The sequence below is a fragment of the Saccopteryx leptura genome, chromosome 6 (assembly GCF_036850995.1).
Source record: "Saccopteryx leptura isolate mSacLep1 chromosome 6, mSacLep1_pri_phased_curated, whole genome shotgun sequence".
Taxonomy (NCBI): domain Eukaryota; kingdom Metazoa; phylum Chordata; class Mammalia; order Chiroptera; family Emballonuridae; genus Saccopteryx; species Saccopteryx leptura.
Genome location: NC_089508.1, coordinates 79188617 through 79212521, shown reverse-complemented (window position 1 = coordinate 79212521; position 23905 = coordinate 79188617). Strand labels below are relative to the sequence as shown.

General features: G+C 41.2%; 1 long non-coding RNA gene across 1 annotated transcript; it reads left to right on the top strand.

Annotated features, from left to right (window-relative positions):
* Nucleotides 1-64: 64 nt before the first annotated feature.
* Nucleotides 65-22179, top strand: LOC136377414 (uncharacterized). The gene is made up of 3 exons (XR_010746299.1): nt 65-211; nt 1577-1648; nt 15065-22179. It is a non-coding gene; the product is annotated as an uncharacterized lncRNA (long non-coding RNA).
* The last annotated feature ends 1726 nt before the right edge of the window (nt 22180-23905 follow it).

Here is a 23905-nt window from a genome sequence, read left to right as displayed (position 1 = left end):
ACAACGGAAGGGGAGTGCGCCTGCGCAGGTCACTATCCAATCAGTACTCAGCGACAGAGGCGGGGTTTGTGGAAACTGGCCACCGCAGGGTTGGCGGACTTGTGAAGAAGCAAAGATGGCGGACTGAGGTCTCTCTCTCGGCGAGCCGGCCTTTGGGCCGGGGGTGGGCCCGCCTCCGGGAGGTCCGTGTGTTTCTGCTGGCTCATGCGAGGTAAGCCGAGAAAGCCAGCGGCCCCGGGAACAATAAGTGGCGCAGCCCAACCTCGCGTGGCTACAGGGGCGCGCAAAGCCTGCCCGCAGCCGGCGCGGGCTTCGGCCGTGCGTGGGTTCCCTCCGGAGCTGTCCCAGGGCCGTCGCACCCGCCTTCCGGGGTGTGTCTCATCACTGCTCGTTCCTCGACCTGCCGCTGTCTTCCCCAGTATCATTCCTTCGGTGGCCGGGTAGATTTGGTTGCGCCCACGCCGGTGTATGTCTGGTAGCCGCTCCGCCGGCATCGGTTAATCTTTTGAAGAATATCTTTGTTGATTTATACTCCCTGCCTTACGGCTTTGTAATCACTGTTTTGCCTGAGGTTCTGGTATCAGTCCAGGCCTGTTGCGGGTTTGAGTATTTTGTGTCCCCTGGTCCGTTGACCTTGAGACTCGGTCTAACAGGTTGCCCCTAGGATTTTAATTTCAGTCTGTGTGGTGCACGCCCCCTTTCCACCTTGCCTCCATCCGTTTGTACCCACTCCCACCTCTCAACCTTTGAAGAGCTTAATCAGCTTTGTCCACGTGTGACCTCATAATCGCCTAATGGCGCATTAATCTCCGCTGACTCCAGGTCCCCGTAGAATTCTCCGTCATTGTTTCCCAGAACTAGGGCCATTGCACAGATTTTACTTCTATTTGTAGAGAGAATGAGGTTATGGGAAATATTGGAACGTAATTTTTGCAATGTGGTGGGATTACTAAGTATAATGGCAGGCATTTGTATTCGGTTCTCGTTTAACATTATGTGATATCTGTTTTTGTAATTTGTGTTTTTATAACCTCTCAGTCGGTTTTTCAATTAAATCCTGGGAAAGGTTCCTGTTAGGTTTCTGAATTGGTGAATCCAGTTTAAAACTGGTACATTAGTTGAGTCGTAATACAAATGAATGTTTCTGGTATGGTCTTTGCTGGCCATGGATTTAGTAGAGCTGAAAATATCAGGTAAAGGACTTTTAAATAATATCTTTATGTTGCTTTTGGTAGTAGTTTTTTTTTTCCTCCTTTCATCTAGGAGAAGAAAGATACGGTTCAAAGGAAAGGAAGAACATCCATCCCTTACAGAGGGGAGTGGTCATCTATACTAAAGCAAAGGTCTTTTGTGGAGAGAAGAGAATCCATAGCATCATCATCAAAAGGGACAGTGTTCCATAAAAATTTGAGAACTACTGCTCCAAGAGTTTTGATATCTTTATAAAATTAATGCCAGTGATTGTTATATCTGAATAGGTTTTGATTCATTTGAATAATTTTGCTGAAGAATGCATATAGCACAAGTGAGGGCTGTGTCCTTACTGTAATGTACTTTTTATTTTTCCTTATCACAGGAAAAAAATTTCCTTGACTCTTGGGTGCTTTAATATTCATCTCGAAAAGAAAAATTCTGAACTCAGGATTTGGTAAGTGAATGATAATGGCTAAGGGTTCCAAATACTGTTTGAACAGCTTGAAGATATCTAGGTAGAAGCGGAACGTAAACCATAAGCTCCAACAATATGAACATCAAAAGTGACTAAAAATTGATATTGAAGCTTAACCTTTTATTTTCAGCAATAGCAATGCATTAAGTATTTAAAAAAAAAAGAAAGAATCATTTGTCCAAATCAATTATTTTTATTGGGCTAAAAAAAAATGACTTGCAGCCTGACCTGTGGTGGCGCAGTGGATAAAGCGTCGACCTGGAAATGCTGAGGCCCCCGGATTGAAACCCTGGGCTTGCCTGGTCAAGGCACATATGGGAGTTGATGCTTCCAGCTCCTCCCCACCTTCTCTCTCTCTGTCTCTCTCCTCTCTCTCTCTCTCTCCCTTTCTCTCTCTCTAAAATGAATTAAAAAAAAATTAAAAAAAATGACTTGCAACAGATAAAATATAAATTTTATGAGGCATATTTTAGAATATATTCACTTAAGTTTTAATTATAGATTGATTTTTCAATTTTTTAATTTTTAAAGCTTTTCAGTTCTTTAATATTCCTAGATATGAGTCGATTTTGTGCCAAGTATTGATATCTTATGATTTTACCACATAAGTAGAGTAGGTTTTATTGTTCAAAGAGCAAGAGGTGGGCCTGACCAGGTACGCAGTGGTGCAGTGGATAGAGCGTCAGACTGGGACGCAGAGGACCCAGGTTTGTGACCCTGAGATCGCCAGCTTGAGCGTGGGCTCATCTGGTTTGAGCAAGGCTCAACAGCTTGAGTCCAAGGGGTCACTCGGTCTGCTGTAGCCCCCCAGTCAAGGCACATACAAGAAAGCAATCAATGAACAACTAAGGTACCACAACGAAGAATTGATGCTTCTCATCTCTCTCCCTTCCTGTCTGTCTGTCCCTATCTGTCCCTCTCTCTGACTCTCTCTGTCTCTGTCACACACAAAAAAAAGTGAGCAAGAGGTGGTATGTGCCCTCAATGACAATACCTATAAAATAGTGTTCATACCCACTATATTAGCTTCCTAGTGCTGCCATAACAAAGTACTACAAACATGACTTAGAACAACAGAATTTTATTGCCTCACAGTTTTGGAGATCAGACATCTAAAATCAAGGTGTTGGCAGGGCCATGTTCCCTCTGAGGGTACTAGAGAAGGATCTGTTCAGGCCCTCTAGTTTTTGGTGGTTCCTTGGCTTGTGCAGTATCTCTAGTCTTCACATATTATTCTTAATGTGTGTGTGTGTGCGCGCGCACGTGCCCTAAATTCTTTTTAGTCAGATTAGATTAGGGGCCCAATCTGCTCCAGTATGACGTCATCTTAACTAATTACATCTGCAACCGCTATTTCCATATAAGGTCACATTTTGAGGCACAGGGTCCTAGGACTTGAACATGAATTTGGGGAGGGCACAATTCAAATCTACATAGTCATATACCTTGATTGTGTTTTATGAAAATCCTTCAAAATACAACTGCTTTTTTTTCTTTTTTTTGTGGCAGAGAAAGAGAGAGTGTCAAAGAGAGGGACAGATAGGGACTGACAGACAGGAACGGAGAGAGATGAGAAACATGAATTCTTCGTTGTGGCTCCTTAGTTATTCATTGATTGATTTCTCATATGTGCATTGACCGGGGGGGGGGCTACAGCAGACTGAGGGACTCCTTGCTCGAGCCAGCGACCTTGGGCTCAAGCTGGTGAGCCTTGATCTAACCAGATGAGCCCATGCTCAAGGTGGCAACCTCGGGGTCTCGAACCTGGGTCCTCTGCATCCCAGTCCGACGGTCTATCCACTGCACCACTGTCTGGTCAGGCAAAATACAACTGCTTTAAGGATTAAAATCTTGTATACAGTAAATAAAATAAAATCTTGTATACCACTTACATAAGTTATAGTATTTAGAGTAGTCAAAAATCATAGAGGCCTGACCTGTGGTGGCGCAGTGGGATAAAGCGTCGACCTGGAACACTGAGGTCGCCGGTTCGAAACCTTGGGCTTACCTGGTCAAGGCACATATGGGAGTTGATGCTTCCTGCTCCTCCCCCTTCTCTCTCTCTCTCTCTCTCTCACTCCTCTCTCTCTAAAAAATCAATAAATAAAATATTTTTAAAAAAAAATCATAGAGACAGAAAGTAGAATGGTGGTTGCCAGGGACTGCAGTGAGGGAAAATGGGAGTTATTTAATGGTTACAGAGTTTCACTTTTGCAGGAGGAAAAATATTCTGGAGATTGATGGTGATGATGGTTGCATAATAATACGAATGTACTTAATACTACTGAACTGAACACTTAAACGGGTTAAGATGATAAATTTTATGTTACGTTGTATTACACCAGAGTTTAAAAGAATTGGGAAAAAGTAAGTAAAAACCTCCAAATATATATTTCAATTAAGATAAGGAATAGCCTGATCAGGCAGTGGTACAGTGGGTAGAGCATTGGACTGGGACGCAGAGGACCCAGGTTTGAAACCCCTAGGTTGCCGGCTTGAGTGTGGGCTCACCAACTTGAATGCGGGTTGCTGGCTTGAGCAAGGGATCACTTGCTCTGCTATGATCTGCTATGGTCTCCCAGGTCAATGCACATATGAGAAAGCAATCAATGAACAACTGTGGTGCTGCAACAGAGAATTGATGCTTCTCATCTCTCTCCCTTCCTGTCTGTCTGTCCCTATCTGTCCCTCTCTCTGTCACCAAAAAAAGAAAAGAAAAGAAAATGAATAAAGAAAAGTAATAAAAACTGATGGGGCAAAATGCCCTTTAGGTGATAGAGTCTTTATTATGTACCTTTAGAGGGGAGGCTTTATTGCTTAGATTTAGATTTAAGTCGCAGTCAACATTTATAGAAGCTTGACATTGGTATATAGCACAATATATAAATATTTAATTGATTTTAGAGAGAGAGGAAGGGAGAAAGAGAGAGACAGAAATGTTGATCTCTTTGTGTATGTGCCTGATGGAGAATTGAACCAGCAACCCCTGTGTATTGGGATGATGTTCTAACCAACCAAGCCATCCGTCCAGGGAGGTATAGCACAATATTGATAGCAATTCCCATCTAGCTAGAATGGATGTAAATAAATGTAGGTGCTTCTGTACATACAAGGTATCTTTAATTCTAGATATGGAATGATCTCTCAAATACATTAAAGAGAAAAGCAAGAGTCTGCCCTGTGGTGGCACAGTGGATAAAGTGTCAACGTGGAATGCTGAGGTCACCAATTCAAAGCCCTGGGCTTGCCCGGTCAAGGCACATATGATAAGCAGGTAGTGAATAACTAACTGAAGCAACTATGAATTGATACTTCTTGTTCCCCCATTCTCTTTCTTTAAAAATTAATAAAATCATTTATTTAAAAAGTGGGGGGGAGCAAGATGTAGAACCAGGTATATAGTGTGTTTGATTTGTGGTATGAAATAAATCTTACACGGATGTTATATAGCCATAGAATATCTCTAAAAGGATATGCAAGTAACACTGTATGCCCTATTGTACCTTTTCCTATCATATGCATATGTTACCTTTCAAGTAAAATAATTAAAAATATCCAAAGAAACAAAGCACTGAATAAATATTTGATAAATGACTGAGAAGTTAAGTTTTTGCTCAGGTAGTAATTTTATATTTGTATAGTCTGTCTATGTCAGGGTGTAGAAACTGTTCAACAAGTCCAACAGTTTTTTTTATTGATTGATTGATTGATTGATTGATTTTAGAGAATGAGGAAGGGAGAGAGAAAAACATTGATCTGTTTATCCATTGGTTGATCCTGTGCCCTGACCAGGGATCAAACCCACAACTTTGGTATATCAGGGTGATGCTCTAACCAATTGAGCAACCAGGCCCTGGCCGGATAACTCAGTTGGTTAGCACATCATCCCAAAGCGCAGGGGTTGCTGGTTCAATACCTGTTCAGGGCACATTCAGGAACAGCTCAATGTTATAGTTTCTCTATATCCCTTCCTTTCGCTGACTAAATAAAAAAATTTTAAAAAACAATAAGACTGAGACTGGGGGAAAAAATTCTTTTTTAAAATGAGAAGGAGGAGAGATAGTAACGCAGACTTTTGCATGCACCCCAACCAGGATCCCCTTGGCAACCCCATTAGGGCCAATACTTAGTGCTGAGCTATTTTTAGTGCCTGAGGCTGATGCGCTCCAGTGGAGCTATCCTTAGCACCCAGGGCCATGCTGAAATCAACTGAGCCACTGGATGTGGGAGAGTAAGAGGAAAAGAGAAGGGGGAGAGAGAGCAGTGGAGAAACAGATGATTGCCTCTCCTGTGTGCCTTGACTGGGAATTGAACCTGGGATACCGTACACCAGCCGATTCTCTTATCCGCTGAGCCAGCAAGCCAGCCAGGGCCAAATACATAATTTGATTGACAGTGATATGCATTGTGTTTTTGTGAGGTGTGTGGGGTTTTTTTTTTGTTTTTGTTTTTTTACAGAGACAGAGAGAGAGTTAGAGGGATAGATAGGAACAGACAGACAGGAACAGAGAGAGATGAAAAGCATCAATCATTAGTTTTTCATTGCGACACCTTAGTTGTTCATTGATTGCTTTCTCATACGTGCCTTGAATGTGGGGCTACAGCAGACCAAGTAACCCCTTGCTCAAGCCAGCAACCTTGGGTCCAAGCTGGTGCACTTTGCTCAAACCAGATGAGCCCACGCTCAAGCTGGCGACCTTGGGGTCTCGAACCTGGGTCCTCTGCATCCCAGTCCGACACTCTATCCACTGTGCCACCGCCTGGTCAGGCGGTTTTTTTATTTTATGTTTATTTTTTATTGATTTTAAAGAGAGGGAAGGAGAGAGCAAGAGAGAGACAGGAGCATCAATCTGTTCCTGTATATGCCCTTGTTTGGGTTCAAACTGGCAAACTCTGTGCTTTGGGACAAAGCTCTAACCATCTGAGCTATCCAGCAGAGCTGTGAGATGTGTTCTGAATTTACTATAATATTTATATAGCAAGGAGTATTCATAGAAAGTATTCAACTCCCATGTCCTTAAAGAAAGCAAAGTGTGCCTGACCAGGCGGTTGTGCAGTAGATAGAGTATTGGATTGGGATGCGGAGGACCCAGGCTCAAAACTCTGAGGTTGCTGCTTGAGTGCGGGCTCATCTGGTTGGGGCAAGGCTCACCAGCTTGCGCCGAAGGTCACTGGCTTGAGCAAGGGGTTACTCACTCTGCTACAGCCCCTCGGTCAAGGCACATATGAGAAAGCAATCAATAAACAACTAAGGAGCCGCAATGAAGATTTGATGCTTCTTATCTCCCTTCCTGTCTGTCCCTATCTATCCTCCTCTCTGTCTGTCTCTGTCACACACACACAAAAAGGAAGCAAAGTGTATTATTTATTGATGCCCAACAAATTACCCGAAATTTAGTGGATTAAAACAACAGTATAGCCCTGGCCGGTTGGCTCAGTGGTAGAGCGTTGGCCTGGCGTGTAGGAGTCCCAGGTTTGATTCTTGGCCAGGGCACACAGGTGAAGTGCTCATCTGCTTCTCCATCCTTCCCCCTCTCCTTCCTCTCTCTCTCTTCCCCTCCCACAGCCAAGGCTCCATTGGAGCAAAGTTGGCCCAGGCACTGAGGACGGCTCTGTGGCCTCTGCCTTGGGCATAACTAGAATGGCCCTTGTTTCAATAGAGCGATGCCCCAGATGGGCAGAGCATTGCCCCCTGGTGGGCACGCCCGGTTGATCCTGGTCAGGCTCATGTGGGAGTCTGTCTGACTGCCTCCCTGTTTCCAACTTCAGAAAAATACAAAAAAAAAAAAAAAACCTAAACAAAAAATAAAAACAAAAAACCACAACAGTATACATTTATTACTTCTCACAGATTTATGTGGGCCAGAAATTAGGGATCAGTTTAGCTGGGGGTTTCTGGCTTGGAGTCTCTTAACAAGGTTACAGTCGAGATATTGGCTGGGGCCTGACCAGGCGCAGTGGATAGAGTGTTGTACTGGGACGCTGAGGACCCAGTTTTGAAACCCTAAAATTGCCAGCTTTAGCATGAGCTCACTAGCTTGAACCTGGGATCGTAGACATGACCCCATGGTTGCTGGCTTGAGCCCAAAGGTCACTGACTTGAGCAAGGGGTCACTGGCTTGCCTGGAGGCCCCCGGTTAAGGCACATATAAGGAAGCAATCAGTGAACAACTAAGGTGTTGCAACTATGAGTTGATGCTTCTCATCTCTCTCCCTTTCTGTCTGTGTCTCTTGCTCTCTCTCGCTTTAAAAAAAAAAAAAGGATATTGGCTGGGTTGGCAGTCATCTGCTCTAATGCCATGGTGGCTCATTCACATGGCTGACAGATTGATGGTGGTGATGGAAAACCTCAGCTCTTTCCAATGTCAGCCTCTTCCAGGGTTGCTTGAGTGCCGTCATATACGATAGCTGGCACCCCCCCACCCCCAAAGCAATCCAGGACAACAAGGCAGAAGTCAGAGTTCCACCAATGACCTTGCCTCAGAAGTCACTCTATTACTTCCTCATCATTCTTTTGGTCACTATTTTGAGACTGACTAGTGTACTTTGATATAATTCTGATACCATATGGAGTTAATATAGAACCCTACAAGTCAAAGGGCATGATTCCTAACAAGATTGCCCTCACTTTAAATGCCAGTTGCATGTTGGAGGATTTCGAGGCCTCCTGAATGGCGGATCAACTGGCTACAAATTTAGGGGTTCCCATGACCCTGTCAGACCACGTTTTGGTTTTGTTGATTTTCTTTATTTTTTCTATTTAACTCTGCTCTAATTTTTCCCCCTTCTTTCTGTCTAGCTTTACATTTAGTTTCTTCTTTTTCTATAAAGTTACGTTGTTGCTCTGAAATTTCTTTTTTTTTAATGTATGCATTTACAGCTGTACCTTTCACTCGGTCTTGCTTTTGCTGCATCCCACAAGTTCTGGTATATTGTGTTTTTGTCTTTGTCTTAAGATATTTTCTAATTTCCTTTGTGATTACTTTGACCCATTGGTTATTTTGGAGTGTGTTCTTTAATTTCCACCGGCTCATTCATTGTAAAAAAGAATTTAGAGTCTACCTACAAGGGGCAAAGGCCAGTTAAATTCTTTATTATACAATGATCACATAGTCAACCCGGATGCTTTGTTAGAGGGGAGTATAAAAAAGTGTGACTGCCAGGAGGTAGCAATAACTGGGGACCATTTTGGAAGCTGACTTGCACACAGTCATTTGACTCAGACCTGGCTAGGCCTAGTACTTACTGCTTTGAAATTTGTTTTCCCTTTCCATCCTCCCAATAGGTCAGAATTTCTAATACAAAGGTACTTTGTATAAAATCAACAGCACTAAACAAGTGATGTGAAAGACCCAAAAGTGACTACTGAGGTACCAGTTTTACAGGAATGTACGGTATTTGTGTTTTGTCAGTCAGAGTGCATAGTTGTAGTTTCCTCTTAATTCTAGAACCTATGTCTATTTTAATTTTAACTCATGTTGGCTCAGAGTATTTAACCCTTTTGTGCCTCATGTTCCATTATTGGAATGGTAGTGACATGGGAATTATTTATATCCTACTGTTCAAGGTCATCGCAGAGATCTGATTTTTCACACAATATCACGTGGTACACAGAGTTAGTCACTGCTGCAGATACTGGCGTGCTGGGAGCTTGTCAAAAAGTGATGTGAGCCTGACCTGTGGTGGCGCAGTGGATAAAGCGTCGACCTGGAAATGCTGAGGTCGCCGGTTCGAAACCCTGGGCTTGCCTGGTCAAGGTACATATGGGAGTTGATGCTTCCTGCTCCTCCCCCCCCTTCTCTCTCTCTCTCCTTTCTAAAAATGAATAAATAAAATTTTAAAAAATTAAAAAAAAAAAAGTGATGTGAGCCTGGCCTGTGGTGGCGCAGTGAATAAAGCATTGACCTGGAATGCTTAGGTCATGCTTCAAAACCCTGGGCTTGTTGGGTCAAGGCACATAGGATTGCTTCTCATTCTCTCCCCCCACCAAAAATCAATAAATAAAATCTTTAAAAAAAATTTAAAAGAAAGTGATGTGACTCTTTGGAAAATTTTTGAAGAATTGAGTTTCAAAAATTTCAACCTCCAGCATAAATGGGTTAAGGGGTCTGTGATTCTCATTCATTCAACAAATTTTTATTAAGTGCTTACTGTGATAGGTCACACCATATGCTTGGGATTCATCAGTGAACAAAACAGTTTCCTTCCTGGTTGAGCTTACATTTTTATACAAGACAGTAAATGAGAAACATAGTAAGTACCTTATGTAGGTGAGCTAGTGTTCCTTGCAATGGATAAAAAGAAAAGTAGAGCAGGGTAAAGGAAGATGGTGGGAGTGTGTCTGTGGGTAGAATGGGGGGGGGACGACGACAATGTAATCTTAATTAGAGACTGAAAATAGGCCTCACTGAGAAAATAGCATTAAAGATGATGGGAGTAACTATGCAGATACCCAGGGAAAGGTCTCCTCACAAAGGCAGTAGGCAGTACAGAGGCTGTAAGATAGGAGCATACTTACATTCCAGAAGAGCAAGTAGTCCACTGTGGTGGGGAGAGATGCAGAGTTGGGGTCGGAGAAGATATGGTGGAAGGATGGTATAGATCTTGTGGGAATTGTGGTGTATTCTTTGGTCAGAACTTTAGCTTTTATATTGAGCTATTCAGTTTTCAAAAGGGTCCTACAGTTTGCGATACATATATGTGTGTGCTTAGAGTATAAAATTGAATAGTCATGTCTAAGATGTGTAGTTGGGTGTTTTTGTTTTCGTTTATTTATTTAGTGAGAGGAGGGCAGACAGAGACTCCCTCATGCGCCCCCACGGGATCCACCCAACAAGCCCACTAGGGGGCAATTCACTGCCCATCTGGGGCATTGCTCTGTTGCTCAGCAATGAAACTCTTCTTAGCCCCTGAAGTGGAGGCCACGGAGCCATCCTTAGCACCTGGGGCCAGTTTGTTACAGTCGAGCCATGGCTGCAGGAGAGAGAGAGAGAAAGAGAGAGAAGCGAAAAGGAAAGAGATGGAGAACATACGGGCTCGTCTGTGTGCCCTGACCAGGAATCAAACCTGGGACATCCGCAGACCAGGCCAATGCAATACCGCTGAGCCATCCAGCCATGGCCTGTAATTGGGTGTTTTGAAGAAAATACAAGCTTATGATACTCTAATATTATTTCCTAATATTAAAATACAGATTGTTTGGGGGATGTAGTTTATATACAATAAATGTATGCATTTTTATTAGCATTGCTGAAGGGATATGTTTTTGAAAGAATCTAGGCAGGTTCTGCCTGACCAGGCAGTGATGCAGTGGATAGAGTGTTGGACTGGGACACAGAGGACCCTGGTTTGAAACCCCAGGGTCACCAGCTTGAGCACGGACACATCTAGCGGGGTTGTTGTCTTGAGCTCAAAGGTCACTGGCTTGAAGCCCAAGGTCTCTGGCTTGAGCAAGGAGTCACTCACTCTGCTATAGCCCCCAGTCAAAGCACATATGAAAAAGCAATCAATGAACAACTAAGGAGCTACAATGAAGAATTGATGCTTCTCATCTCTTTCCCTTCCTGTCTGTCCGTCCCTATCTGTCCCTGTCTCTGACTCTCTCACTGTCTTAGTCACCAAAAAAAAAGAATCAAGGTAGGTTCCTTATTAAGAAAAGACCCTGGCCAGTTGGCTCAGTGGTAAAACATCACCTGGTATGTGGAAGTCCCAGGTTCGATACCCGGTCAGGGCACATAAGAGAAGTGACCATCTGCTTCTCCACCCTTCTCCTTTCCCTCTCCACACACACACACACACACACACACACACACACACACACAAGAGAAGTGACCATCTGCTTCTCCACCCTTCTCCTTTCCCTCTCCCTCTACACACACACACACACACACACACACACACACACACACCACCTGGTATGTGGAAGTCCCAGGTTCGATACCCGGTCAGGGCACATAAGAGAAGTGACCGTCTGCTTCTCCACCCTTCTCCTTTCCCTCTCCCTCTACACACACACACACACACACACACACACACACACACACACATAAGAGAAGTGACCATCTGCTTCTCCACCCTTCTCCTTTCCCTCTCCCTCTACACACACACACACACACACACACACACACACACACCACCTGGTATGTGGAAGTCCCAGGTTCGATACCCGGTCAGGGCACATAAGAGAAGTGACCATCTGCTTCTCCACCCTTCTCCTTTCCCTCTCCCTCTCCCTCTCCCTCTCCCTCTCCCTCTCCCTCTCCCTCCACACACACACACACACACACACACACACACACACACACACACACACCCATGGCTCATTGAAGTGAGTTGGCCATGGCCTCACCTGAGGCACTAAAATAGCTCAATTGCAGAGCACTGGAGCAACAGCCCCAGATGGGCAGAGCATTGCCCCATAGGGGGCTTGCTGGGTGGATACGATCAGGGTACATTTGGGAGTCTGTCTCTGCCTCTCAGTAATAAGAGGGGAAAAGCCTTTATTTATTGATTTTTACAGAGAGAGGTGAAAGAGAGAAGGATGGGGAGTGAAAAGTTTCAACTCATAGTTGCTTCACTTTAGTTGCTCATTGCTTATGTGTGTGTCTTGACCAAGCGAGCCCATGGTAAACTGGTCTATCAGCATTCCAGGTTGACACTATCTACTGCACCACCATAGGCCAGGCAAAAAAGGTGATCTTTTTAAAGGCTTGTTTTGTGCTTGTTTGGATTATATGTTCTGGAAAGAATGAGTTTATATCTTCCTTTCCAAAAACCTCAATATTAATGCCAATTATCTTGCCATTAGAATTAGCTGCCTGACTCTAGTGGCTGGTGCAAGCTTTGAAGCACCCTGAGTAAGTTTATATAATGAAACAGCCCTGTTGCTTGTAGGGTTCTAAAGGTCTGTCTGGGAATTGCCTCTATTTTTTCCTCTTTGTTCCACTGCTGCTTTGGTAATGAGTGCAAATTCTGTAGTTCTTTTCCTCCTGATTTGATCCTCAATTAATTTACACTTGCCTTTCATAGGTTTTGAATCAGAATTTTCTTGTCTTCAACCAGAAGAGGTTATTCAAATTCAGTTTAGAATTGAGGTATTTATGTGTGTGTGTATAGATATAGATGTACAATATAGATAGAAGTTTATATATGTGACACACTAAAGATGAAGGGCTAGGAAGAATAGTTAGCTAATCACTATTGGCCATTTTTATCAGCCAGGATAATTTAAGCTATTGATATGCATCTGTGATATTTTTTATGATAAAATATACATAACAAAATTTTTAACCTTTTTTTTTTTTTAGTGAGAGAGAGATTGAGGGACAGCCTGTCAGGAAGCAAGAGAGATGAGAAGTAACAATTCAGCTGTGGCATCTTAGTTGTTCATTGATTGCTTTTTCATACATGTCTTTACCTGGGGTAGGGAGTACTCAAGCCAGTGACCATGGGGTCATGTCTGTGATCCCACACTCAAGCCTGATGAGCCCGTGCTCAAGCCAGTGACCTTGGGATTTTGAACCTGGGTCCTCAGCATCCCAGGCCTACACTCTATTCATTGTACCCACCACCTGGTCAGACTCATTTAAAATTTTTTTTGTGTGTGTGTGATAGAGAGACAGAGAGGACAGATAGGGACAGACAGACAGGAAGGGAGAGAGATGAGAAGCATCAATTCTTCATTGTGGCACCTTAGTTGTTCATTGATTGCTTTCTCATATATGACTTGACTGGGGGGCTACAGCACGGCTAGTGACCTTGAGCTCAAGCCAGTGACCCTGCACTCAAGCCAGATGAGCCCACACTCAAGGTGGTGACCTTGGGGTTTTGAACCTGGGTCCTCTGTGTCCCAGTCTGATGCTCTATACACTGCGCCACTGCCTGGTCAGGTTCATTTTAACTATTTTTAAATGTGCATTTCAGTTGCATTGCACCTATTTCTAGACCTTATTCCTCATTCCAAACAAATCCTCACTACCCATTAATAAGTAATTCTCCATTCCCCCTTCCCCCCAAGCCCTTAGTAACCTCTATTCCACTTTCTGTCTCTGAATTTGCTTCTTCTAGGTACCTCATGTAAGTGGAATTAAACAATATTTCTCTTTTTTTGTTTGACTTTTGAAGATCCTTGCAGTTTAACAAGTGTTATGTTTAGAAACAGTGAACTGCTAATGTTTTTACATGCTTGCATTTGGTTATCATGATACAGTACATATTATTTTACTTACATTTTACAAAATTTTTCTTGTTCAATGTTGGCCTTATGTAGTTAGAGAATTCAAATTAAGTGGTTCATACAGTTTTGAGTCTTGTGAGTATTTAGACATCAAATATGGAGTGCAGTACTGCTTCTTTTTCTTTTTTCTTTCTTTTTCTTTTACAGAGACAGAGAGTCAGAGAGAGAGATAGACAGGCAGGAACAAAGAGAGATAAGCATCAATCAATCAGTTTTTCGTTGTGACACCTTAGTTGTTTATTGATTGCTTTCTCATATGTGCCTTGACTGTGGGCCTTCAGCAGACCAAGTAACCCTTGCTCAAGCCAGCGACCTTGGGTCCACGCTGGTGCGCTTTGCTCAAACCAGATGAGCCCACGCTCAAACTGGCGACCTTGGGGTCTCGAACCTGGGTCCTACGCATCCCAATCCGACGCTCTATCCACTGCATTACCGCCCGGTCAGGCACAGTACTGCTTTTAATATGTTTTATATAAAACAATTTTATGACTAAAAACTTGGAGTACATTACTCCACTTGCATAAGAGGAAATTAATGTGTATTATTACATAAGCTTTTATGTAAATGTAGCTCTTTTTTTTTTTTTTAATCATGCTTGTATAGATTTTTGGCTACAACTTCTGCTTTTCTGACAATGATACTGAATTTGGTGTTATGGTTGGACATTTGCTGTTAGATGTACTGTAATCCAAAATATTATTTTCTTTCTGCGTGTTAGTGCTATTTATTAATGATGAATCTTTTTTTTTTTTTTTTTTTACAGAGACAGAGAGAGAGTCAGAGAGAGGGATAGACAGGGACAGACAGACAGGAACGGAGATGAGAAGCATCAATCATTAGTTTCGTTGCGCATTGCAACACCTTAGTTGTTCTTTGATTGCTTTCTCATATGTGCCTTGACCGCGGGCCTTCAGCAGACCGAGTAACCCCTTGCTCGAGCCAGAGACCTTGGGTCCAAGCTTGTGAGCTTTTGTTCAAACCAGATGAGCCCATGCTCAAGCTGGCGACTTCAGGGTCTTGAACCTGGGTCCTCGGCATCCCAATCCGACGCTCTATCCATTGCGCCACCACCTGCTCAGGCAAGTGATATTTTTAAAAGTGAGCTCATACAGAAGTGCCTGCTTTAATCTTCCTGTTTTTGATTTATTTTGTATTACTAGGTATTTGTCGTCTCCTGGAGTGGGGTAGTCCTGCTTCTTCTATCCAACCACTTTCCCTAATCTTGAACTGTGGATGTCTCTTCTCTACACATTACCTCCATGATTTGGATTGGAAAAGGCTACTTTTTTTTCCCACCTCTCAAATTCAACACAGAGATGCTCCTATGAAGAAGTCATCCTGCCAACTTCTCTGGGAAGAAAGAAAGAAGTGACACATTTCTTCTGCTATTTGCTTAATTGTAAAGAAATTATTTTGCAAGCTGAAGGGTGATGTTTAATTTTGAAACAGGTGCTTAGATGGTGGTATTTGTGAATTCTTTACTTTGTGTTCCCAACAAGATGACTATAAATAGCAAGTATGGGTGACATCAGGTGTTTTTTTGTGTGTGTGTGTTCTTTTTAGTGTCTTTCAGTTTTATCCACTATCATAAGCACAGTTGAGACTGGAACAGTAAATCCCAAATATGTGTTGTAATTTGAAATGAAAGAGATGCTAAAAGAAATATATATATATTTATATATATAAATATATAAGTCCTGGCTCATCCTCTGACATAGATTAACTGGATAAGAACAAAAGTCCAATCTTGCAACGAAACCTTTGATGTGATAAGCATAAAAACAAAATGTCGCAACGTTAATTTCACATGTGAAGAAACCATCACAGTCTCTGTATAAATACATATTTTAACGTGTTAAATCCGTATTCTTGGACAAGAAGAGGGATTTTTCTCCTAGGAAAAAAAACCATTCTTTCTCGGAAGTCTTTGGACATTTGATATTTTTAAATGTTTTGTTTTTTTTTTTGTTCTTCTAAGAAAGGACCATATTGTGCAGATGCTAACCTATGAATGCATGCTTAGGTTGGTAAAAGTTGAAAAGTTGGTAAAAAGAAACAAAAATTTTGAATCCAGTGATGGAACCCTACTCACCTCCCTAGGATGAAAGGCTGCTATATTACAAATTCATTCTTTTTTGTGGAGTCTTACATAGCACTTGAGACTTTTTCCATGCTGCTGTGGCTGGAAGAAAAGTGGCATAAATGATTTTTCTGTTCAGAAGATGTGATGGACTCTACAGTGTAACTTGCCTTCAATTTGGACATGGAGGTACAGGGGGAAAATGAGAACACTTTCCATGTAACTCCCTTCTAAGAAAAGCAAAAAATGCCTTATAGTTCCACCTGACTTTATGGCATTTTACATTATATAGCTCTTTTTTTTTTAAAGCATAAATAACTTTATTCTTTGGCCCAAAATCAGTACTTGAGTGATTGATTTCTTTTTCTATGTAAATGATAGCTGTAGTGTTAAGCTGCACACTCTGGGACTCAGGTAGCTTTTCCCATTGTCATCCAAGAATGGGCCTCAGAAGCAATGTTTCCAGACTTGTGGTCACATTGGTATAGCTTTAGAAGAAATTCAGGTCTGAAAAATATCTCAAGAAAAATAGTTCCAGTAAGAAATGTGGATCTTCCTTTCCCTTAAAATTTAAACTATATGATGAATAGATTAGTGTGTAAAGCTGTTCTTCAAAATCAACAGAGGACCGGTGTATGAATTGTCAGGTCTTTACAAAAGAAGAATGAAACCTTTATGAGTCTTTGTGATTAGAGAAAAAATTTGAACCTTCTTAGATGAAACTAAGAACAAATCATCCCAGATCATGCCTGTGATTTAGTAAATGTTTCCCCATGGCCATACATGTTGTGATGATGAAAACTTATGGCTGATTTATCAAAATTTAAAGAGTGATAGAACTAGCCAAAAGGGAAATTAGTGAGCACTCTTAATGATTAGTTTAATTGACCGACCAATTTGAATTGGCATAAGAAAGGTTTTTAGTAAAAATAATTATATAAAGTATGATATTCTTTAATTGAGGGCAATTTCTGAGTGGTAAAGCATAGAAGTAACTGAGTAAAGATAACTTAAATTTCTCTCTAAGTAACTTTCCAGGCACTTCTTGCTATTTTAGTATTTTTGGAATTAAGGACAGAATGGTATTTACACACATGGGTCCCATTGATATATTGAGAATATTATATCAAGAATTTGTATCTTCAGTTGTATGTTACCCCTTTTCCTTGTGCTTTTTTGGCAACTTTTCGGGTAGGGTCATTTGGCAGGAAATAAGGACTGTGTGGTCTGAGCACCAGTGAAACCATCTCTGGTCCACTTGTTTGTGTATGTATCAGACTTGGCTTCTCTGCTTACTGTATGCTTTTTCATTTCACAGCTAGGAGAACCACCGTTTAATGCTTTTTCAAGTTTCTGCATCTTGTCACCACATAGCATTTAACAAAATGAGTATATTCCAGATGTACTTGCCCACTGGTCTCTTAATATATCTTATGTTTTTTTCCTGGTCTGTTTTGATGGCAAAAGTTAAAACTTTAGGCAGGACTAAGCCTCAGTACATAGTTGCCTGCTTCCTTTCCTTTGCTCATTCATGTTAGCTGGCAGTCTTTTTTTTTTTTTTTTTTTTTAAGTTAAAAACGGGATACGTGCAATAGGAATATATATATGTATATTTTAATACTTGTGGACAAATGTTACAAGTTGTTTCAGAACAACAAAATCACCAATGTCTTCCATTTTGAGATGTGTATAGTTTTGTAAGCATTAGTGCTTGGTAAGATACTGTAGTGCCACGTTAGGGGTTAGTGCATGTGCCTAGTAATAACTTCAGGATGAATTATTATGATAACCAATAGTGTAAAAAGTAGAAAATTTAGACCTTTTTTCATTAATTTCTGTATCCAGCCTGACTTGTGATGGCGCAGTGGGTAAAAGCATCGACCTGGAACGCTGAGGTCACTGGTTTGAAACCCTGGGCTTGCCTGGTCAAGGCACATATGGGAAGCAACTACTACGAGTTGGTGCTTTCCGCTTCTCCCACCATTTTCTCTCTCTCTCTCTTTCCCCTCTCTCTAAAAATCAATAAAATCTAAAAAAAGGTAAAAAAAAAATTTTTTTGTATTCATCTTCTCCCTAGGAAGAGGAGATTAGGCCAAAAAGACTCATTTATGAATAGTAATATGGGGTTGCAATATGAAATACTGTGTTTGAGGATATTTAAACTTTCCATGAGGTAGCTAGAAAAAGCTGCCTTTGTGTCTTATAGAACCTCAAATCAAAATGTGGCCCCATTTCATGATTTCTGCTTTGTGGTGAGATTGTTCTTATGCTGTTTTCACATTTTATGTCTTTTAGGTTATTTTCCTACTCGTTTAGCATCAGATTATTTTGCATGTCTTATTGAGATGCTATGTTAATTGCTTAAGTGGGTGCTTTTTTAATCTGCAGACCCTTTGCACTTCCTTTCTGCAGCATGCCCTGTGTCGGTAGTTCAAAGTATCCTGGATTAAATTAGTTTGGGGCTTTTTCTATTTCCAAATTTACTGAATTGTGTATCGGGATTCCAGACCTTTTCATGGAATTGGTAATGTAGCCAATGGAGTCTTAACATAGGTTGGCATATAATAACTCTTGATTGGTGATAGTAAGCTGCCTCAGACAGCCTTCACTTTTCTACTTGTAGACAAAAGTTATTTTGTTCTGAAAACATAAGATAGTTTACTGTAGAAAAATTCCTACCTCTAAAAACTGCCTTGAGAACTTGGAAATGGCAGGTTTCTGAGGTGATTTTTTATTTTATTTTAATCTCAGTATTAGGAGAGTCCAGGATTTATTGACACAGGTTCTACAGTTAGTATGATAGGAAATGCAAAACTGTTTTAATGTGGTGTATGGTGTGTACAAGCAATCTTAGACTTTTTTGCAGCAGATCTCCAGGGACCCAGGTTTAACCGTCTCATAGTGTACTCTTAAATAGTTGCACTTTTGGCTCAAGTAGTTAGCACCTGTGAGAATCCCATTTCTGAAAAACATTTAAACATTTTTGAAAAATACCTCTGAAAAGGTAATGAGTGCAAAATAGTACAGTATATACAAAAGAATATTTCCTATTGCAAAAAAAAAAAAAAAGCCATAAACCAAACTAGTTTTTAGGAGGTAGATTTTTGGAGCAATAATAGTTTTGGCATGTATAGTAAGCTGCATTAGCAAGGTTGTATAGTAGAAGAAGTATTACTAGTTGGTGAGCCAATGTGGTCAACAGAGTTGCACAAAAAGAAAAAGATGTTCTAGATAAAGAACATATAAAAGATACTTTCAAAACTATGAATGTATATGAATCATGTGGGGATTTTGTTGATGATGATTGTTTTAGTATCGGGCTAATAGCACACTTTTTGCTTTTGTCACCTTATCTTTCTCCATTAGTTTCCTGGGTACATTTTCCAAAGCAAATTTTTGTGTGTATTTAGGATTGAAAAGAACAAGAACTTAAATACCTGGCTTTCCAATGCTTGTAGTTAGTTTAGGGGAGTTAAGATTTAAAGGTGTAAAACAAAAGAAGGGAACAGCCAGACAGTATGTTGGTTTTTTAAGCCTTGTCTAATGTAGATGTGTTAGGCCTGTGACTGCTTATTTTAACAAGAACCCGGCAAACTAGTTTCTTGATCCGAGGAATCACACAGTTCAAATCAGGATATAATAATGGGATGAGGGTGATATCTTACTCCCTTTTACCTCATGTCATCTTGGCCATTTAGCACCTTGAAGGTCCCTGAAAAGACTCGGTCTATGTTCCCTAGTTTTGCCAGGGGAAAAAAACTAAAAGAAAAGTGGGGAAGATCTAAGAAAATAGTGCCTCTTGAATATTTAATTCTTATATGGCAACTCCAGAGGATAGGGAGGCTATATTAAATTGATTATAACTCCTCTTTAAATGTCCTATAAACCACCAGTTGGTGTTAGAGACATTGGAATAACCAAGCAATATTCACACATCTGCATGATCATAAGGACACCAGGTGTATTACTGTGATGTCAACAGTTTAGTTACTTAGAACAATTAAAGATGACCCTTAACAGCCACATATAGTTCCAGATGCTAAAATGTGCTGCAAGTTTTTGTAGTTTCAAAGTATGCAGTGAATTTTCATTGTTGTGATCTCATGTTTACTATTTGTGTACCCGTGATATGCAAAATATGAAGAGACCCTTGGCCTCCAGGAGTTTACATTATCATGGTGCTGCTGGTGCAAGCAAGTTACTTCTAGGTTATTCAGAACATTGCTTGGCTACTAATCATACCATACTCGGAAGGATCCCTTGCCAACAGTTTTCAAAAGCAGAGGGCTGTGCTAAATTTCAGGGCATTGATTTTGAGTTTACATTGTATTAGCTCTGCTATTCATAAACTCCTTTACCCTGTGCAGGTAATACTCTTAATGTGAATCAGAAAAGAACCATTCTAAGAGCATCTTCACCATCCCTACACCACTTACGCTTCCCTCTGCTATAGCAGTCAGTAAATGGCCAAGAAAACTTACTGCTCCAGAAGACTGTGCATCTCTCAAGTCTTTCTTTTCCCACAGTTTTTACACCATTCTTTACCTAGGAGGACCAGGATTTGCAATTAAGCCTTTTATAACTGAATAGTGATCCTAAGTTTAACTTGTGTGTGTGACTTTTGTACCTCTATTCCAAAGTAGCATTGTGATAGATGTGGAGCACCTGAGTGCATTTCTAAGCAATCTGTTAACCCCCATTTTTGGTTGAAACTTTGCATGTATCCTTGTTATTTCTTCTGATTCCTCCAAATCAAGGAGTTCACTTTGCATGTTTATTAAAACTGGGTTTGGATGAAAATGCATGCAATAGTGGCAGGATTATAACTCTTATTTAGAGTGCAGTACTAATATTCTAATGCATGATTGAAAGTGTCCAGCATTATGGGGTTCCTAGTAATTTTATTTATACCTATATATATGCATTTATTAATAATGAAGCAATAGAGACTTAAACCAAGACTTTAAATTTTTTTGGATTATTTTCATTTTCTAATTAAAGGTGATCTTCCATTGAAAATGGGAGCTAGAAGATAAAACAGGGGCAACTATAAGATATTCAAACTGTCAGGAATAGAGCATAACAGTGCTCATCACCCTCTAACCTCTTGTCCCATTAGTCTGCAAGCATGTTTAAAAATAATGCAAAAGGCACAAACTAAGCATGTGGAATAAATAAGCTGCTACGGCTATAACCAGAAAGGTGCAGAGTTTCAGTAAGGCTAGGAAAGTGGGAACACCAGTATGGAGTATGTGAAATAATTAGGTGTAAGTTTTGTTTGATAAATTTTATTTGGCTTAAGTTTGCATCTCATAACTAGTATCTTGGAAGTAAATAGAAGCAATGTTTCCAATGTTTCAGGTAACTAGGCAATTCTGGAAGGTACTGGTGTTGACCAGCCATAAAGGTTCCCAGCAGCAAAAGAAACTTGTTTTGCGGAAATAGTCCTAAAACTATTAATATATCTGTGGTTTGATTTCTCTTGTTACTGTATTACACAAAATATTTTATTTTTTCTAATAGCCAGAGTTTTATTCTTTTCCAAGTGAGAGGATGAGAGATAGACAAGACTGGGGATCTACCCGGCAACCCCCATCTGGGGCCAATGGCTGACCATCTGGGGCCACGCTCACCACCCAGCTATTTTTAGCGCCTGAGGTGAGGCTTCTTGCCCCTGGGTGCTCTTAACCAATCGAAACATGGCTGTGGAAGTGGAGATGACTGGGGGGAGGACGGGTGGAGAAGCAGATGTTTGCTTCTCCTTTGTGTCCTGACCAGGAATTGAACCTGGGACATCTACATGCCAGGGTGACACTATATCACGGAGCCAGCTGGCCAGGGCTCCCCATTTTATTCTTGATGTTTTGGTCAGATTGAATAATTTGTTGCCTTAAAGCTTTTGATACCAGGTAAAACAGGAGGTTTTCACACCTTGTTTCTTAAAGTAGCTTAACGTTTTTAGACAATTCCTGACTTTGGACTAATCCTAAGTACAAGTGATTATAAATAATGTAAATGCAACTAATTATATTTGAAAGAGACCTAAACAGGATTAGACTAGACACTTTGCTGTGAGATTTCACTGTATAGCTTTGGTGATATTTAAGTGTAATGGTAACTTTCCAGTAATAAGAATGGAATTAGACTTATTGCAGTGTTTGGTCTCCACTGAAGTACAAGAAGTGAGGTGTAATATCACATATGTAAATTTTCTTTGCCACTTATTAATTAGCATGTCTGTCAGCCAAGGAAACCAATGAAAACTTAAGGATAATTTCTTTAAACTGTTCCCAACTAAGACATATTAAAAATTATTTGAGGCCTGACCTGTGGTGGCGCAGTGGATAAAATGTCAACCTGGAACACTGAGGTCGCCAATTCAAAACCCTGGGCTTACCTGGTCAAGGCACCTATGGAATTTGATGCTTCTTGCTCCTCCCCCTTGTCTCCCTTTCTCTGTCTCTCCTCTCTAAAATGAATACATAAAATCTAAAAAGTTTTCAAAAAAACTTTTTGCTTCCTATTAGATTTTTTCCTTCCTTTTAGGGTTATTGACAATTTTCAAAAGATTTTTATCTCCTGTGGTGATGTTCAGCCTTGCCGTCGACTAAAATATATTTTTCTTCCATGGATAAGAAAGGTATTCTGGCAATACGTCACTCCTTAACAGCAGTCATCTTGGAGCTTACCTTAAAATCAGCCCTTGTAATTTAAGATTCACACTAGAGTACCCTCATTATAGTTTTATGTACTGTCCTGTTAAGTACAGTTGTTGCACACTGTTATTTGCTGTTCTGCATCTTTGCATTGCACAATTGGTATAAATAATGTTAAAAGTACTTCATTGAATGTTAAAAGTATTACAAAAGGTAGCTTGCGCTTTTTAATCTATGCATCTTTGGAATTTTAGAAAAGACTTTATTCTTTGATGTAAAAAGGAACTGCTTTAAGAGTGGAAACTCTGCACCTGTGTATATATATTTTTGGCAATAAAGCAGCATGGGCTGAGAATGCACTAAAATGTCACTGTTGTTACTTGGGATGAGTAATTTCTAATGTAGTAAACTACAGGGATGGGAAAAGGAATCTATCCACCGACCAGTGCTGAGGCTAGATCCAGATACTTGAGTTGTGATGGTTTCTGTTCCATGGAAACAGGCAGCCACCTGAAGAAATAGGCATCCCATTTTATTAGTTTTACTTCTTCAAATTATAAGGAAGTTGAGAAAGTTAGGGGTAGAAGTGAACCAGCTGAGCTGTGTAGGTTTAGGAAACAAGTTACAACTGCAAAGGGAGGGCCCTTGGAGCTTAGAGAAGAGAAAGACAAGGTAAGACTCCTTGGGGGAAAGAAGAGGAAGAAGAAAGAGAACAGTGAGCATGTGCTCCCAAGAGTGTAAATGTGCCAGGGCAGCCTGTTTTGTTTTTGTTTTTGTTTGCATTTTTCTGAAGCTGGAAACGGGGAGGCAGTCAGACAGACTGCCGCATGCGCCCGACTGGGATCCACCCGGCACGCCCACCAGGGGGCGATGCTCTGCCCATCCGGGGCGTCGCTCTGTTGCAATCAGAGCCACTCTAGCGCCTGAGGCAGAGGCCAAGGAGCCATCCCCACCGCCCGGGCCATCTTTTTGCTCCAATGGAGCCTTCGCTGCGAGAAGGGAAGAGAGAGAGACAGAGAGGAAGGAGAGGGGGAAGGGTGGAGAAGCAGATGGGCGCCTCTCCTTTGTGCCCTGGCCGGGAATCGAACCTGGGACTTCCGCACGCCAGGCTGACGCTCTACCACGGAGCCAAACGGCCAGGGCCTTGTTTTTGTTTTGAAGTGAGAGGAGGGGACAGATTTCTGCATGCGCCCCCCACTCTGATCCACTGGGCAACCACTGGGTCAATGCTCTAATCGAGCCGAGTTATCCTGTCCGTGGCCAGT